The 18,484-nt window shown below is 45.8% G+C and overlaps 1 protein-coding gene across 9 annotated transcripts in view; it reads right to left on the reverse strand.

Annotated features, from left to right (window-relative positions):
- LOC146434833 (uncharacterized) overlaps positions 1-18,484 on the reverse strand; it is a 50,623-nt gene that overhangs the window by 18,702 nt on the left and 13,437 nt on the right. For 8 of the 9 annotated variants that reach the window (XR_014853520.1, XR_014853516.1, XR_014853515.1 and 5 more), the window contains exon 2: positions 1,571-1,689. The exons of the other annotated variant lie outside the window; for it this stretch is intronic. The gene's annotated coding sequence lies outside the window, so the exon portion shown is untranslated. The remainder of the gene's footprint in view (positions 1-1,570; positions 1,690-18,484) is intronic. 9 annotated transcript variants of the gene reach the window in all.

The raw sequence follows: 18,484 nt of genomic DNA on the forward strand, positions 1-18,484 counted from the left end.
GCAGAATCCACCATCAACAGCTTGTGTAGGAGCAGAGCAGCATAACTGGGCGATGAGCAGCAGGGCTTGGGGCAGGGAATAGTTTTCTTCTCTAGCCAAGCCAACAATGGCCTTACACTACCTGTATGAATTTGGAGAAGTTTATCCTACCTACCCTCAGCAATTCCCTCACAATAACATTACTCAGCTCTAGAGACAAATGCTCAGAAGTGCTTGCTGCAGACTCTGCTTACTCACACAGCAGCACTAAGGAGATGGCAGGTTTACAAGAGATAATGAGGCTCTTTCCCTCAAACGGGGCGCAGACAAGAGTGCCTGGGTTAAGGGGAATGCTGGGGGTGGGAAAGGATGAAATAACAGTGGGGTCTTCTGGAAGACTCAAGTAGCAAGGAGGAAGAAGAAGGCTGACAGGTGGTGGTTTTGTGTCTGACAGTCACACTGCAGCCCCTAGTTGCTCTGATTCACCCTTCACAAGGAAGATACTATGGTTTATTGACTACATATGGTAGCCGAGCATTGCCAAGGCCCTTCCAGTGCAGAGACAAAGGTACCTCACAGACTTTCACAAACACACCCTCCTGATTCCTTAGCCACAGGCTCAAATTATTATCCCCTATGACAGCTCAGTGGAGGCCCCAAAAGAGAAAGGTGTGCTTTCCAAGGCTCCTCCTATGAGCTGTGCTCAGCACTGTAAGGTCCAGGGAATCTAAGTGACTAAATCACGTTTAGAGCAGAGAATCAAATCCCTAAACTCCAGTTTGGACCAGCAGGATGAAGGCTAAGTGGCGAAGTCCTTGCTGGAAGTGGATGGAGGCTCCTTACACAGAATGGAGAGACTCTAGATTTCTCTTAAGGATTTAGGCTTCATGTACTTGCCAGCAGTCACACAAGACATCAGTGTCTGCTACAGCCCAACCCACTCCCTTCCTTGGCAATCAGAGGCAAAGGGAATGAGTGAGTCCCATACATAAAGGAGAGTAAGATTGGGCCAGGGATGTGGGGTTAGCCTGAGATTCGTAAGGGCAAGATAAAGCTGGGATGGAGGGACATTAGTCTTTAATAATAAGCCAGGCAAGAACCAACCAGGTCAAACACACAGGAAGAGATCTTGGTAAAGCAAGACAGAACCAGTTACAGCCCAGACTGTTCTGTAGTGCAGCCGGATTCCCCACACATGGCCAACTATTCAGGCAGCACAGCCACCTTGATGAGGAGGGAAATGAAGAGGTTTGTTACTCCCTGAAGGCTAATACACCACAGGCACCTAACCATGTGATGCACCAACAGACATCTTCTATCTGGGGGCAAGTCTGAGGTACTGTATTGCCAATCTTGCTAACACACTGGGAGCTTGATTCATCCCTTGCTTAGAGTGGCTCAAATTAGCATACTTTCCCCGCATTAAAGAAATTATGTTTAATCTAATCCCAGAGAGGGAAGGCAGAGCTGCTCCTGTGGTTCACCACTGAATGAAGAACATAATTTCCGTCCTTCATAACTGCTACAAATAAAAATTAAAACTAGCTCTCAAAGTGTGGCTGTTCCCCAAGATGTCACAGGCACTTCTCACCCGGTGTTCTCATGGTGGGGCTGGAGTTCCCCCTTCTTCACGGCTCTGGAGGAGCCCACAGGTGACAGCAGAGAAACGTGAGGATCAGGACTTTCTGTGATCATGGGTTATAACATAATCTGTCAAGAAAGAGAGAATTATATGATGTGAGAGCCAGTCACTGAGCAGAGAGCAGGGCTCCTGGTAGTGCCGAAGGGCTCCTGTGAGAAAGTGCTGTTAATAAAAGATGCTATGCCCTGTCAGGTTGGTCTGTGATCAGGTCACAGCCACAGGACTAAAAGCCACCACACACTTTTGGCACTATACTTTCAGAACAAAAAGAAAGAGGAAACAGCCCTCGCTGCAGTGAGAACAGAGAATAAAGCTGCCCTTGCCCAAGGCAGGGAGTTACCAGTCTGAGGAGAAAGCAAGGCTCCATATGAGGCAGGCTCATGGGCTGGACACTGGCTTGGCAGGCTCAGCATGTATGCATGTGACAGCAAGGGGGCCAGAGAAGAAAGTGCACAGGCAGGGCAGAAGCAGTCAGGAGAAGAGCAAGGAAGCAGAGGCACAGAAACAACAGTGTGGGATCTATCTGTGGCTGCTCCATTCACCAGGAGATGGGCAGCACTGAGAAGACAATTGACTTTTGTCCTCATGATTCCTTTCAGGTGGAAGTTCACTGCCAGGGCTCGTAGAGCTGACCCCTCTTTGGGCTGCAGGTCAGCTACAGGGATGACAGGTGTGGGTAGTCAGGAGCCACTCCACTCCTGCCTGCTCAAGAGCATGGCACAGGCCGTGCAGGGGGAGCTTGAATCCCTCAATTTCTCAAGGGAATGCCTCAAACCCTGCAGCAGGTGAGGGTACCCCTCTGCTCTGCAGAACAGGGGAGGCCCATTCCCCCAGCAGCTGTGGAAGGTGCCAGTGCTCTCAAGCACTGCCAGGCAGCAGAGACCTGCTGCTGCTTTGTCAGGGCAGGATTTTCCAGAAAATGTGCACAGGATGGCAAAAATCACTTTCAGGGAAGGAGCAGCTGGAAGAAACCTCCAGTAGGCACAGTGGGGCAGGCAGAGTGAGGGACAGAGAGTAGGAGTCAGAGGCACGTTTGCAGAGCAGAAGAGCCAGAGAAGACAGAGAACAGCCAGAGCTGGCTGTGAGACAGCAGGAGACAGACTTTCCAGAGGAGGCTGCACAGAGTTTGCTGACACATAGACAGGTATCAAAATTTACTGGATTAAGTGCAGAAGGATGTGATTTTTTTTTCCAAATAATTAATTTTAATATTTTTCACCCATCAGGGGTGAGTTTTCTTTCTCTGAAAAGTGATTTTTTTGGTTTCAGAGAACACTTCAGACACAGGAAGTCCCTTTGATACTTCCAGCAGAGCTCATAGCAAAGGTGCACATGGATGTAGCTCATAGGTGGGCATGCAGGGGGGTCTGGTGCCCTGGCTGGAGTGAGAGGGAGCCTCAGAAATTACTGAGTTCTGTTCCCCCAGATTCCTGCAGGGCAGCTGTGGAGATCCCGTAACAGCCACCTGGGGCAGCAGCACCTTTCTTCCCTGCCACTCCTCTCTTGGAAGGATTGTGTCTTTCCTACTGAACTCTCGTGATCTTGCCTGTTCCCCCACGTCACTGCCCTGAGGGCTGTGCGCAGCATGTCAGGCAGCTAAGCCTAATTTCACTGAGCATCCTGGGCAGCTGCTGCCTGAGTCATGACCTGGATGAGGGACTGGCTGAGGCACAGCCTCCTTCCCCCACTGCTCAGGGATGCTCGGAGCAGGAGAAAAGCAGTGGTCTCTCTAAAACACCAGATAATTTGTACTTGGCCTGTAACCAGGAAACACTGCGTGTTTCTCTCTCCTTCCCTTCTTCTTGTGCTTCATGGCACACAGCAACAGCATCATTGTTTCAGCTCAAATGCCTGCATTTGTCAAGCCATTGACATCCCATGATATAAAACGTGCTTACACACCCAGCTCCCAAGTAACATGACCACAAGCCTGTTGTAGGCAGTCTCCTGGAGGAGAGCACAAGATGGAGACAGAAAAAAACCCAAACCAAGTTAATATGCTTTTGGTTGATATGATAGAGATGACCTTTGAGCACATGCTTGCAGCCCCACAGTATATACAGAGTATTTAGCTGCAGTGTTATATGGTCACCAACAAAGAAACATTGGGAACCACAGCAAGATGAAAGTTTGTCCTCCTACCACCTCAGAGTTGTAAGTATATGCTGTAGCTGCACCAGGTGATCCCAGGTATTGACTAGCAAAGGTCACAGAAGTGTGAGGCAATGAAGGAAGGAAATGCTGATTTCTTACACGGTTACCCAACTCTAATTCACCCTCTCCTAAAGGTACACAGCAGCCCTAATGTATCCTCTGCTGTCCTTCAGTTGGACCAAGAACTGAGTTGCCAGTTCTTTGTCACTCCCCAGTGTATGTGAGCACTGTGGATTGATGCTACTCTCCCTCGTTTACCCACGTGGGTATTTCCAGGCACTCCTATCCACACTTGCCCAAAGCTCAAGCTTTATTCTAGACCAGCAGTTCTCCAGGCCCATGCTCACTTATTCCAGGCCAAATAGCAAAGCAGAGTTTAGTGTTGGCTGCTGCTGCAGTACATCACTGCTCCTCCATCACACTGTCTGTGAAACATTTGCCTGTTTCCTGGCTCAGGGACTGAAAAGCTTCTACTAGTTATGAGCCTTATGCCTTAAGTGAGCATAAGACTAAGGGCAATGTGTGCTCAGCTTATTTTCTACCATGTGATTCTGTTTAATCAACTTCTCCACTACTCTGATAAGTGCCTGCTTGGAGACTTGCCACTAACCTTAATTTTCCTGTAAAATCCCCCCCAGAACTTATTTCTCAAGGATTAAAAGTTGAAGGATAAATTATTTCTTCCCAAACACATCAAAACCGTTCTGCCTGGCTGACCTTCCCAGCAAAGCACCAGACAACGTGTCAGGAGGATGAAGCAGGCAGGCACAGGATAAGTAGCTCATTACTGATGAAAAGCACTGTGGAGAAGATCAGTCATGTTCAAGAACTCCAGGAATATCAGGATGAGGGATCACAGAGCCTCACAAGGCCTCCAGAAAAGAGACCACCAAATCTGGCAGGGCTGAGTAGGTTTGCTTGTGCTGCTTTGTAGAGTTCACTGCAGCAAGCTACAGACTTATCAAACACAGACATTGGTTCCATGAAATGGTGGAAAGCAGCTTGCTATTGTCTGGCCTCTCCTGCCTGATCACAGACACGAAGTGAGACATTTTCCACTTGCCACATTTACAACCTCTCAGTCACAAGCAAATAAATTTCTGAGTCATGGCCATCACACCAAACTCCTGCTTCGAAGGGAGGGGAATAACTGCAGATCCTTACTCCATCTTGAAATAAGAGATTACACTAACCTTCAGGTTTTATTCTAATGTCTCTGCATTAGGTTTTGCAAATTGCAGCACTGAACAGAGGTTGGTTTATTCTGGAGTACAATCTCCCTTTTATTTCAGAGATCCAGCCAGCCAGAGGGATGTGAACAGCACGTTTCAAAGAGCTATACAAAGGATTTTAGCAAGCTATGATACTGCTGTGAGTTTTGTGCTATCTGATACAGCAAACCTCATAGTCACAGCATGATCTGCCTACTGCCACACCATGCACATCACTTCAGCTGCTTAGCAGAATACAGCAGTCTCAAGGGAAAGAATGCCAGATATTTTTTTCATATTAAATGTTAACAAGAAAAAGGAAGGTGCCTTGGCTGTATCTGCTTTCTTAGCTGTTCTCTTAACCAGAGCTGTGCTGCAGAAACTGGTTGATGAAGATAAGGTGACTGTAGTTATATTTCTTGGGGGTTTTTTTTGTCTGTTGTAGCAGCTGAAACAGGAACACAACTTACATAGTGTCTGTTAATGGCAGCAGGAGAGGTACAGCCACAGTAGTTCTCTAAACCAGTACAGCTTCCTGGATTTCTTCTCCTTCCCAGGGTAAACACTAACCATAACTTTCCCTGAGTTTACAGTGTTATCACTGCTTTCATTGTTGGCTCCATGGCATAAATCAGGGCTGCTAACAAGAGGAACAACTGCCAGATAGATTTAAAAACCAGTAGTGAAGGGAAAACAATAACCTTTATAGTCTGCTCACTATATTTATAGACCATGTGTTCTCACCTTAAGCATAAGCAAAAACCATGAAGTCTCAGAGACAACTTGGCATGGGGAACCCCTGAAGACCCAGTGCAGCCCAGGGTCAAGAGATTGCCAAGAGCACAGGCAATGGCCTTAAATTCTACTGTGTTATGAGCTGCTTGCTTTGCCATGTGATATTGTCTAACCATTTCTGTCCTTTCACATATCTTTTCCTAATCCTTTTTGGGATATTTTTCCTGTTTCCCCAGCTCTTCCTCCATCCCACTGCATTCGACACCACACAACAACTTGTTCAGAAAAACAACTGGTCTTGGCCACAGGCAGAGCTGGCTGGTCAGTGCAGGCCAAAGGGTAAACGTGTGCTAGCCAGATGTGTCACAGGGGAATCTGTCCACTGTATCTGTTGATCACCATAGGAACATCCTGCTATGGACCAGCTTAGTTCTACCAGGGATAGTGTAGGAATCACCATAAATTAATGTGAGCTTCTATTTTGGGCCAGACTAGCTCTGAAATAGTCTCAAGGCAGCAGAAAAGCCACGCTCAAAATTTTATCGACTCACTTAAGTATTCTTGGCTCCCTTTCTGTGGGATTTTTAAGCTGTTTTAGAACTAATTTTATTGACTTAAAAGGTTTCACCTGAGAAGCCCAACTGCTCCACACACCTGTGCACTTGGCAGCAGTGCCTTTGACAAATTTTTCTGGTTGCTCTTAGTCTGAGCAGCTTCTCCTTGTGTCACAGCATGGTTTTCTCCTTGTGTTCCTCCTTCAAAAGGGCTGTGATGAGATGATGCTTCCAGCCTACCTCCAAGGGCAGGCATTCCAGCACACTGATTTCAGGTAGCATACTTTCAAGATGATCTGTGTCCCTCTTGATTCCTTGCTTTGGGAAAGGGTACCTCCTTTTGTCTCACCAATGCACCACTCAATCTCTCGGACAAAATTGCTCCAACAGTCCTGCTGATGATGCAGCAGAGGGATTGGAGCTTGAGAGGATTAAGATTCATCTTGCAGCAAAGGAAGGCTGAGTAGGTTGGTTCTGTAACAAATGCTCCTGGAGACACCAGTGTGACACCCCCATCAAGTGTCCCAGCTTGAGTTGCTTGTCATCATCAGCTGCGAAGCATCCCAAGAGATGGCAGCACCCACCATGTGCCAAGCTTTCAGTGACTCAACACCTGGTTGACCACAAAGCTCCTTTGGATGACTCCCTCTCAGGAGGAAGCAAGTTCCATTTGCAATGAAGTCCTGTCCTGGGACAGATCACCCACAGCACCTATGAACATGCAGGGTACATCTCATTGACAGTGTCTGTAACACTGTGAGTCACTCTGCTCCCCTCTTGCAGCTGGAGAAGGAGTCCACAGGGTTATAACCAAGCAGACACAATGCTCAGGCTTGAGTTTACTGATGTTCAGGACCCAGGTGCTTTCCCCTGACCTGTGTAGACACCATGAACCAAGCATTCCCATGCCCTTGGGTCATGCAGAGATGATCTTGCCCACCACCCACCTTGGTCCTGGCATACACACACAGCACTCACTATTGGCCTCACGAGGAACAGACATGATCTGAGCACAGGCTCTGACCTTGCTTCACACCTGGCTCAGACACAGGCAGCTCCCAGAGGCCACCTTGAGCCAGGAAAACCTATCCATCCCCCATGAGGTCTGGGACTTATAAAGCCATATGTCAGCTCATTTTACAATCTGGTATCTCCACTTCTCCTTCAAATTCCCACTTGCATAGGTATAACATGAGCACTAACTGCAGAAAATGGTTGCAATATGGCTACGAGTGAATTTGCTATTTCTTGGGAGGCAGGGAGACAAAAAGGTTAAGGCTGTGACTTGAAGCTCAGTCCCAGCAAAGGGTCCAACATCAAGTTATGACTTCCCAGTGCCAGCTCCAAACCATTCTCTTCAGGGTCCCAGCAGACAGAGGGGTGCCCCAGTCCAGCCCTGCTATGCCCAGTCAATGACTCACAGGCCTTTGTGAGGCAGCCCAGTGCTGCCAGCCCAGTGCTCTGCCTCCAGCTGTGATCAGTGGCACATCCTTTTGGAAAGAACAACACAGATGGAGCATGTCTGCAGCTGAAAAATGATGAGGTGGGGAACTACACCTCAGATCATCTAAAACTGTCTTGATCCTCTCTGCATGTGCTTGAGAAAGGCAGAAGGGACAGTGCACAAAAAGCAGGGCACAATGGGTCAGTTGAACATAGGAACTGAGAGGGAGAAGTAAATCAAGCCAGCAGCAGGAAAGGGCTGGCTGCTCCCTTACCCTTGCCGCATGAGAGGAGGATCAACAGCCTTCACCTAACCACTCAGCTGAATATTGTCATCTTTTGTGCATTGATAACTGGCATTTCAATTCACAATTTCCATTCACTCTCTGGCAAGAAAGAGGTCAAAAGCCAAGTCACACTTAATGGGAAAAATAAAGTCAAGGATTTTTTTTTAATATTGTCATTTAACTCATGATTTAATCTCATGATTTGCAGGTCCTGAGCCATGATGCTGGATTTCTTTCAGGATGGAAATACCCCAGCAGAACTAGCAATACATGACCATCAGGGCACACAGAAATATAGCATTTCCCTTGCCCTATTACACGGCTTCCGCCAGTCCCAGGAAGACAACAGAAAACCAGTCCTGTGCAGCTGGCTCCCTCCTGGTGGCTGACGGTATTCCTTCTTCCTTGTACTAAGACTGGCCCAAGAGTCTCAGCCTAATCATTAAAATGCATAGGGCAGAGGAAAGAAATCATAACCTAATTCTGAGAATAAACTGTATGTCAAAAGTTTCTCCTTCCTTCCTTGTACTAGGAAGACATTTTTTACAGCACAGCCACAAACATCAAGTGTTGAGTGCAGCAGTGGCTGACTGCATCAGCCTTTCCAATCAGGCAATATGAACCTTAGCTCTCATCTCACTAGTGGGGAAAGAACACCCTCAACTTAATTCTGTTGATCTCAGTTCATTCACTTTGCACTAGAAGCCACTCCAGCACTCCCCAAAGCTTAGGGTAGATGGATGAGCAGAGTTCTTCCATGCCAGCAACACATGTGAGATCAGAAAGAGGCCTGGGGGAGGAAGGAAGTTTTGAGGACAGTGAGGGAGATGTATCATCTCATCCTACACCTTGCTTCTTTACATCCCAAAGCTGTCAGGCACTTTGGGCTACTGCTGGCAGAGGCAGGTTTGCCTTGAGGAAACGTGGATGACAGCAGCACCAGCAGTCCTGGCTGGGCATGGATGGCCATGAGCAGTAACACTTCCTGTTCCTTTGGCTCTGGGGGCACTTGGCAATGCTTCTACAGGAAACCAGGCAGGACTGTGCCCACCCCCTGTCTCAGCTGAGGATGTATCTTCAGAAGGTCCACCACTACAGGCAGTGCAAGTCCTGGCAGGGAGCTGGTACAGCTGGCCAGGCTCCGCCTCTGCATCAGTCCTGAGAAACATCCCAAGCTCTTCCCTACCTACCAAGGAGAATTTATTTTCTTCTTTTTTTTGCAAATTTTCAACTCCTCCCTTGGGCCTCTCTAAACAACCCCCTCCCTTTCAGATGCTGATGCTTTTCAGCTGATTAAACTGTGGACCAGACCATGAGCTGGGTGTAAATCAGTATTGCTTGTCAATGCTAATTTACACCTGCTGAGAATTTCCCTTCCTTCACCATTTAGCAGAATTATATGACATGTCTTTTATCTCTCCTCACAGTTTAGCCTGCCATTCCCCTTTCCTGGCCCCCGAGCCTCCTGCTTTGCTCTGAACTCCCTGGAGGTTTACAGGATAAGTTGCTTATTTGCAATGTAAAGTGTCTCTCAGAGCCACAGCCCCGTGCAAACAAACCCAAGAGAGGCACATTTATCCCTACTTGTGCAACAAATCCAGCCCCATCTTTTCCTGGCAGCAGTTCCCTAAGCACACACTGCATAGAACTTGCTAAGGGAAGAAATATGTCCCTTATTGCCATTACACAATGCAGGACTTCTCTGGGGAGATGCAGAGGATGGAGAATGAAAGGATTGATTCCACAGAGACCCTAAGCTCTTTCCTTTCTCATTGAAACTGATGGTGATGGCTCGCCACCCAGCCCAGCACCCTGTAGATTCTGACTGTCAATAGGCAGGATACCATTAATGACTTCGTGTTGCTATGGTGATATTGATGGATAGTCCCTGGTGTTGGTGCGAATCCTGGGAAAGCTAGCAAAAGAAAAAAAAAAGCTGAGTTTGCCCACAAATGGGTAGTTATGTGACATTCTTGATGAATTCAGTGGCACTTCACACCTCCTGCCTCCCTCCTGCCTCTTACAAGAACAGCACGGTGTTCTCCAGAGCCAGCGCAAACACTCCTGCTCACAGCAGGGCTCTGGTGCAGAGGTGCAGTGCTGCAAGTGGATTTCATTACCAGGCATTACTTTTGCAGCTTCACCCTGGCAATTCATTTCACATACAGAGTAAAAATCTTGGCTCTAGTGAAATCACTTGGACCTGTGCCAGTGGGCACAGAGCCAGGATTTTCCCCAGCTCTCAGGATGCCTTATCGCAAGTGACAATTTCATTCAGTTGCCTCGATAGCCACTGGGAACCCCCTGCCTCTCCAGAGCTGCTTCAAGCGTGGAAAAGCCGCTGTTGCAGTTTTTTGCTCTATTTCCCTGAGGCTCAGAGCTGTGCACTCATTGAAGGTGGTGTCATGGGCTCTCTCACAGCTTCCTACTTTGCAGTGTGCAGTTCAGAGCAAACTTTCACCTTTCATCCCAAGTGAGTGACCCCTGAAAAGGACAGGCTGTGCTTCAGTAACAAATGGGTTCTTTCACTTTGCACAAGTGTTCTTGGGATTTGGGGCACAGAAGCAACCTTCCTAAAATACCACTTCTTTCTTTGACCTTGCTTTTGCTGGGAAAATAATTCCTAATTCAGGTTGGTGAGACATTAATGAAGAAGTGATAAAGGTCCAGTGGAACTCCCTCTTTCTCTACAGATGGTAAGCCCACCAAGCAGTGCACAAACTGCAAGATGCCTTGTTTGAAGGGGGGTTTTAGTATGATTAGTAAATTTTAGAGTGTGCTTTTTGTCTTAGCAAAGACTCTTATCTTTTCTGCTTCATATCTAGGAGTACATACAAATTAACTAAAGAACCTTTTATTCCTAACAGTGGTACCACTCCAGGCATGTATCACTCCACTACTGATGGGCATTCTTAATCCAGAAAATTTTTATTAATTTGGATCTGTTATTACAGAGTAATTATATTGACAGGGGAGCAGCGTCTATAGCAGTACCATCAGACAGTTTTGCCAGTAAATGCCCCAGTGTAGATCAGATCCAATGGATGTATCAGCTTTTCCCTCTATTTGTGTGTTCAGATCTTTTGCCTCCATGTGAACTCAGGAACTGGAAACAAAATTACCCTGCCCCTCTCTTTTGCATCTTTGATTCCCTAGTTCTAATGGCTTACAGAGGCTGAAAGCACTTTATATCAGGAACAAATCCCAAGAGAAAAATTCAGTTCCTTTCTCTACATTACATATATCTGTTTATCAAATTCACTGGGCAAGGTTCCTAAGCACATGGAGGCTGGACCAGCACTGACAGAGGGTCTCTCTTGTATAGCAACCCTTTGATCAGATTGTCAGCATCATTTATTTGCTTGTGTTTCATTTTCTTCAGTGCTCCAGTAAATTATTTTTCCCAGTTGATTATAAGAGGCAAAGGCTGTTCTTTAAAGTTGGATATGCACCTCTTCCCTTCCCATCCATTTCAATTTGCAATGGAAATTATTTGGATTTTCTTTTTCTATCTCCTCTTGCCTGCCTGTCTATCAGAGGCTTTAGGAACACTGATGGCCGGAGAAAACTACAGTTGATGTCTTCCCTGTAGGAAATGTTGTGACTTGCAATTAGCACATCTAAGTGCTCTGCTTGACCTATTGCTGGCCAGGGTGGAGAGCACAGACCCAGCTGCAGTGTTGTGCCTTTTCCACAGCTGGGAGCAAGGGGATGGAGGGCTGCGAGTGCTATGGATGGAAGAAAGGAGGTATAACCACAAATAGGTAGGGACAGACAAGGACAGAAACTGGTTTATTGCACTGGGAGACAGAAGGTGATAGAAATGTAAAAGCTTCTTGAAATAGGATCTCTGCCTGTGGGGAAATGCTGCTCTGCTGTGTTTGTTGCTATTACTTTTCTGCAAACAACTCTGTGACTGCAGAGACTCAACATGTAGTGAACTGCCCAGATCAGCTTAGGGCTGAGCAGAAATGGTGTTTGGACTGGGCCAGAGCTCTGGGCTCCTCCACTTGGAGATGCCAGGATGGAGATGCTAAATCCCAGCACACTGGGAGGAGCACAGGGACATTCAACAGGGCAGCTTTCCAAGTGTGATTTGCCCTAAATAGCTGCTCACCAAAGGTTTCTCAGATCACAATATCAAGACTTAAAAACACACCAGATGCATTCAAGACAGGTGAATCACTCTGGGCTGTTTTTGACACCAGCTGGGCATTCATTAACTCCAAGGTGGCCCCATAGGAACAGGATTTGGAGAGATCAGACTGGAGGCAGTACAGATCCATGGGACTTCTCACCATACATGAGTCTCCCCCAGACACATCATGTCATGCATGGTTTACTGGGGATGTTTAAAGTCATCATTAAGAAACAAACTCCAAGACTGATTAATACCAACACATATACTCTTGGGATGCTCCTAACCACATCTATATCTTCTAAGTTACCAATATTGCCATGGGACTCTTTGGTCTTCTGCCACACCCTACAATATAGTGAAAGGTGATGGAGGAGGGGGCAGGACATGCACCTTTATTTAAAGCCAGCTGTAAGAAAATGGTTTTGTTTTCTCAAATGTACTGGATACTTTATGCAAGCTACATCTTCATGCAGTGCAGGTTTGCAACTACACATGTAACATGATGAAGAAAATTAAGAAAAAATGCAGCAATTTTGCAGCTCTTCCTAACAGAGAGAGGGAGGACAGTGAATCAGATCCCTTCTCCATGTGCTGCTGGTCTTGAATATTGGCTACATCATGTAGACCCCATGACATTAAGTGTGATGAAGCCCCACCCTGGACCCAGATTCACAAGATATTCCATGTCACTTCTCATGCCAGTAACTTGATGCGAGCTCTGAAGCTGGCAGCTCCCAGCCAGCTCTGGGTTCTATATTTCCCTCACATCCTGAGTTACATATCATTAATTCCATGCCATTTTGCAAAATATTCCATGAGCCTACTGAATGTTACTACATTCTTGATAACCTTTATTTTTTTTGCAACTGGGAAAAAATAAGACACAGATCATAGTAGCTGATGAGAGCCCTTGCATGAACATTTATTTTACCAAAGCAGTGCTAAAAACTTAACCAAGACCATCAAGGCATAGCTCCATACAACCAGCCAGCTTTTTTTTTAATAACACAGCACTGAATGTGTGCAGCCTTTATGGCTGTCACAAAGTACCCACACCTACCCAAAGCTGAACACTCCGCAGCAAGGAGGCAAAACCACTCTATTGATGCAACTTCGTAATATCAGTCAAAAGAGGGGAAACATTGTCCATGCAGACATCTAATCCCTCATGGGAAACAGACATGGATCCTTTATGAACACCTTTTTTAAGGAGTACTCTGAGAAGATGCAGTGGAGGTGCTGCAGCCAACATTATGGTAAGAGTCTCATGCAACACAGCATCTCAGAAAAGGATTTAACCTCAACCTCATAAGTACTGTCCATCAACAATTCCTGCATGTGGCTGTAACACCTCAGAAAGTTTAATTACCACTTAAGAAATGGAAGACTAAATGAGCTACGTGACCTTTCCCACCCCAGATCCTGTAGGTCAGCATTATTTAAGACAACTGGGAGCCTGAAAAGCTAAACATTAGTGTTGGCAGATGAACAGATGGATGGATTGCTGCCAACATAATCCATCTTCCCACTTGTCTCCATAGGACTGGGTGACATTCAAAGCTAACTACTTCCCTGTGCAAAGAGAAATGCACGCGATGGCTTTAAATGCACGAGTAGGCTTTAAAAAGGACTCATCAGCTGGCAGGACCAGTGGCAAAATGCTTTATGGCTGCTGTTTAATGTGCAGGCGAGGCTGTAAAAAAGAGGCATCAGGCTGAGACAGAGGAGGGGACTGTAGTGACCACAGTGGATTAGCCATAAGCCAACCTCTGTAAACCTCTGTACAGCAAACTGTAAAAATCTGTCAGGATGCTGTCATTTTTGCTTTGTGCATAAGAGGTCTAAATCTAATTAACCTTTCAATCAGAGCAGATAAAATAGTGGTATTATCATCAAAGGGGGTGCCTTATCTACAGCTTCATGAAAAATTTCCATCTCTGCTCAACTTGGATTTTTTTTTGCCTGAGGGTCTTTGAGTAAATTCCCCAAACACTGAAAAACAGAAAAGTGTAAAGTAGATTTCTTAACACAGCCAGTTACTATGCAGCTATCAGCTCATCTGATGCCAGATGGGACTCAGTCCAGAACTTTCAGATCCAGCTCAAATACCTGTTGCCTGAGCACAGAGCAGGTTCCTGCTCCCTGACTGGGGCAGGTGCAACAGGAGCTGTGACACCCTGTGCCAGAATGAATCATGTCACCCTCCCTGACAGAGAGGACATTGAAGACCACAAACTCCCACATACCCAAGACTTTCTGGTGTTCTGCAAGGATTGAAAAAAAGGGAAAACAATCTCCTACATCTACTAGCTACAGCAGGTTCTTCCATCAGCTACTACAACATAACTTTTCTAATAATGCAAATAATTCTGACTTGTACCTTTGTGCCTACAGTACCCCAAAGAATAAAGCCTGCTGGTTTTTACTGGCCTACAGTATCACCCAGATCAGACTGTATGTTGTGGAGTTTTTTTACAATGACTGAAATCTTCAAGATTTTCTACATCTGCAGGCAAACATTAATACTGCTGACAAAGTCAGCCTGCACAAGCAAGTGCAAAAAAACCCCCAATCAAGATCTGAACCTGGGTCTCCAGATAACGAAGCTTCCTGACTAACCCACTGCTGCATCTGCTTCACTGAAATTGCCTGTGTAATCTGAACCAAAAAACCCACTCATTTCCATTTACTATTGCCCATATGCCACCTCTAAATATACTTGCATATAAGCATTTATGCAACGTTTGGTACAAAATCCATATGGCTCCTTTCAGCAAGCAGCAACAAGGATAAGTTGCAAACTGAGTCTGGAGATGGAGCTTCTAAAGATTTCTTTCTAAGCACCATGTAACATTTGCTGTAGATAGACAGTGATGGAAGAGTTGTTACAACCTGCTCCAGATGGACCACATTTTCTTTTCTGCATGAAGCTAAAATGGATTTCTTTTATATCAAATGTCTCCTAGCAATCCCTCTGGAAGAGAATTTGGGTAGCAGAGCAGATCCAAGCTTAGGCTGAGGAGTGTTGTACAGCTGCCTCTAATCACCTTGACCAGCCTCATCTGGGATATCCACCCTCACTCCTGCCACCCATTGGCCTGGGAGTTGCACTTAAGCCCTTGCCCTGGCCCTTACTTGGTTTAGGCTCTGTGTGTGTGCTTGTTCTGGCCTGCTTGGCTTCTTGGGTGTGACTTCTTGGGCGACATTAGAGCTGTGTTAGACCTACAGATTTCTCTAAGGCCTGTTGGATGAAAAAAGGTTCAGTTGTGGGACCCACTCTGCCCTTCCTGTTTAGGTGCAGTGGGACTGTGCCCCTTTTCCAAGGTTCCTGTCTCAACCTGCCCATGTTGCCTGGCTTCTGCCTCGTGTTCCTTCCCAGAGGTGTTCATCCTTACTTGTTTCCTGACAAGGAGTTTTCCAAGCCCTTGAAGTTAGTGAGTATTATCCCAGCTAAACCGAAGAAACAAATGTTCACATGGAATGAGAGAGTAGAAAATCAAGAGTTTTTGGAGCTCCCCTGCAGTGACCACTGCTGAGTGACCTTCCAGGACATAGGAACAAAGCAACTCAAGCCTATCACATGTGGCCTTCTGACTAGCAAAGAGAGTCTTTGAATGTTAATAATTTGCTGTATAAATATATGTTGGTTATCAATGCTTGAATCGCAGCAATAAAATGTGGCAGCCAGTGAACTACTCCTACCTCAACCATCAGGACTCCAAGACCATTAAACTTTCCCATCCACTGAAAGGAAAAGATTCCATGCCTCTTAAAAGACTGCAATCAGAGAAGTAAGTCAGGGGCCTTGTGCTGCTGTTGCTCTTAGTCTTTTAGATGATGGGCTCTTAACTCCACAAATTATTGTATCCCTTGTGGACACATGCTGTGTTAGACTTAATCTTGACAGATAGCAAGGAATTGATCACAGAAATAAAACATAACTGGTTGCTTAGTTACCAATGATCACTACACAGTTACATTTGCTGTGTGCAAACAGTGCCCAGTGCAAACCAATTATCCCTCATTACAACCCTAAAATGTCAGCTGAAAACAACTGAGCCAGGTAATAAAGGGAAATTGGAGTAGAAAAATACAAATGGTAATTGGGAGTTTTTTTCCCCCCCTAAATGTTCAGATAGCCACAATCCTATGGCTGAGGGAAGTAAATATATTGGTTTAAAAAAAATAGGATCCTTGTTTATTGGAAAGTGAAAACAAGCATGTTATGTGTGTAAACACTGGGGAAGTAGAAAGTGGTAAATAAAAATAACAAGCTAAGAATTGCACAAAATTGATAAGGGGGCAAAAGGTATAGGGAGAATTGAAGTGCTTCAGGATTAATGATGGTATACAGGAGCTGAAATACTTTGGGTCCTAAGAACAGCATGGTGTCACTCCAAAATTGAAGTGGGGGCTGTGATGATTAGTGGGAATGGACTGGGCACAGGAGTGTGAGGCAGACTTGAAGAGCCAGCAGGTACAATGGTTGCTGGGATCTGCAAACATCCCTCCCACTTCTTGAAACACAGATATATGGCTATTGCTATTTAATATACTGTGAGGAGCCACCCTCATACTTCTCACAATTAGGTGCTATTTTTTTATGGTCCATCCCCAAAGAGGAAATCAATAAATCTCTCATCATTGTGACCTTCCTTTAGCAAGGTCTGTCTTTCATCTATCAATCAAACTGAGCCTTGGTGCCAGCTCTGTGGATAAACTGCTGTGCTTGGATGCCTCACCAGCAGCACATTCATAAGATGCTGCAGGTTAGATACTCATGGACTAACTCGTGCACTGAATTTATCACCAGGACTGCAAACAATTCATTCTTAGCATTGCTTGTGTCCAGCCTCTCTCCTCCTCAGCAGTTCATCTCCCCTCTCCTAAAATATATGATAACAAAAGAACCATGGAGATTCCTGCCTTCCTTGCATGTGCTGTAAAGCGCAGCTATCTGATCATGTCCTCATGACAATGGAAGTTCTCTGAATACAGGAAGAGTCAGAGCTGGATGCAGCCTCAGTAGAAATGGGTTTGGGCTGAATGCTCTGCTTTTCTCCAGTAAAAACTGCATGTCTTGTGTACAGCAGGGATAAGGACCATAAGTGCTAAATCCTGTACAAGACCTGGGCTGGAAAAATACCCTTTCCTGAGTAACGTGCAGTTTACAGGAGAAGAGAAAGACCCATTTCCTCCCTTCTCACCTCTTTATGCATTGCAGCACAATGTAATAAATTCTACAGGGGAGGTAGAACACCTTTTTTCCTTTGACTCCATTATGAAATTGGTTCCTATGTGACCAGGAGAGAAGCAAAAAACAGAATGAGCAATTTTGAGGTTGATAATGAACAGAGAGAAGTGTGTTCCTGTCTATTCAAGAGATGTACAGAAAGTGCTGCAAGCACTTCAGTGTCAGGAAGCATTTTCTGTTGTTGAGTTTGAGCAGAAGCTCAGGGAAAGACACTTTACAACAGTCACCAGCTCAGCTCAGTGTTGGCTGTGGGAGGTATTGCTCTGTGAAGAAGTTTTTCAGCAGCCTGGATGGGATGTCTGAAATGGATGAGAGATGCTGCTTATGTTTACATTGGTAGTTGTGTATGAATTAATAGTTGTGTGTACGTTAATAGTTGTGTGTGGCAATGTGTGCATGTGTTACACACATGCTGATCCACACAGGTGCTTTCTAAATGGGACTGGGTCATGAACACCACAATGTACTGCTCTGGCTTAGAGACGTAGGAATAATTCCATGAGACTGCATCTGTGTGAAAGATGGGAAGTGCCTCTCAGCTGCTGTAGTGTCCAGGCCATCTGCCTGAAGGGCTACACCCTGCTCTGGGAGTCAGCATGTAGCAGCTGAGTTTGTTTCTGCAGAAGCAAAGCCATCTTCCCTGTGCAAAGACAGAGCTTTGTGATCTCCTGAGAGACAGGGGAGTTGTCTCTTCTGCTCACTGTAGATCTACCCCAAATTAGAACTGTCTGCTGCTAATCCCTTGTTTATTATCAAGGCCCTCAGGTATGTAAACCTGGACCTAATGAAAAAGGCCCCAAGAAATAATGGGCTTACCTCATCACATCCCAGCTGGCAGCGCTGCTGAGAACATGGTGGAAAACTTGATTTATTAAAATTGATGAAGGAACTGGCTGGTCTTGAATAATTCATTACATATCAGCTGCTGCTGAGGTAATAGGAGCTCAGCAAGATCCTCTTTAGCACTGCACAGTGCCTAAAATCTTAAAATAAGATGAAGTCAAAGACTGGCTAGTTTGAAGGGCTTTCTCCATGTGAAGTGAGAGGCCCTGGTTCCTCTTGCTGAGGTCATCCAGCTGCGAAA

This window comes from Lichenostomus cassidix, chromosome 7 (genome assembly GCF_008360975.1).
Source record: "Lichenostomus cassidix isolate B80296 chromosome 7, HeHo_3.0, whole genome shotgun sequence".
NCBI lineage: Eukaryota > Metazoa > Chordata > Aves > Passeriformes > Meliphagidae > Lichenostomus > Lichenostomus cassidix.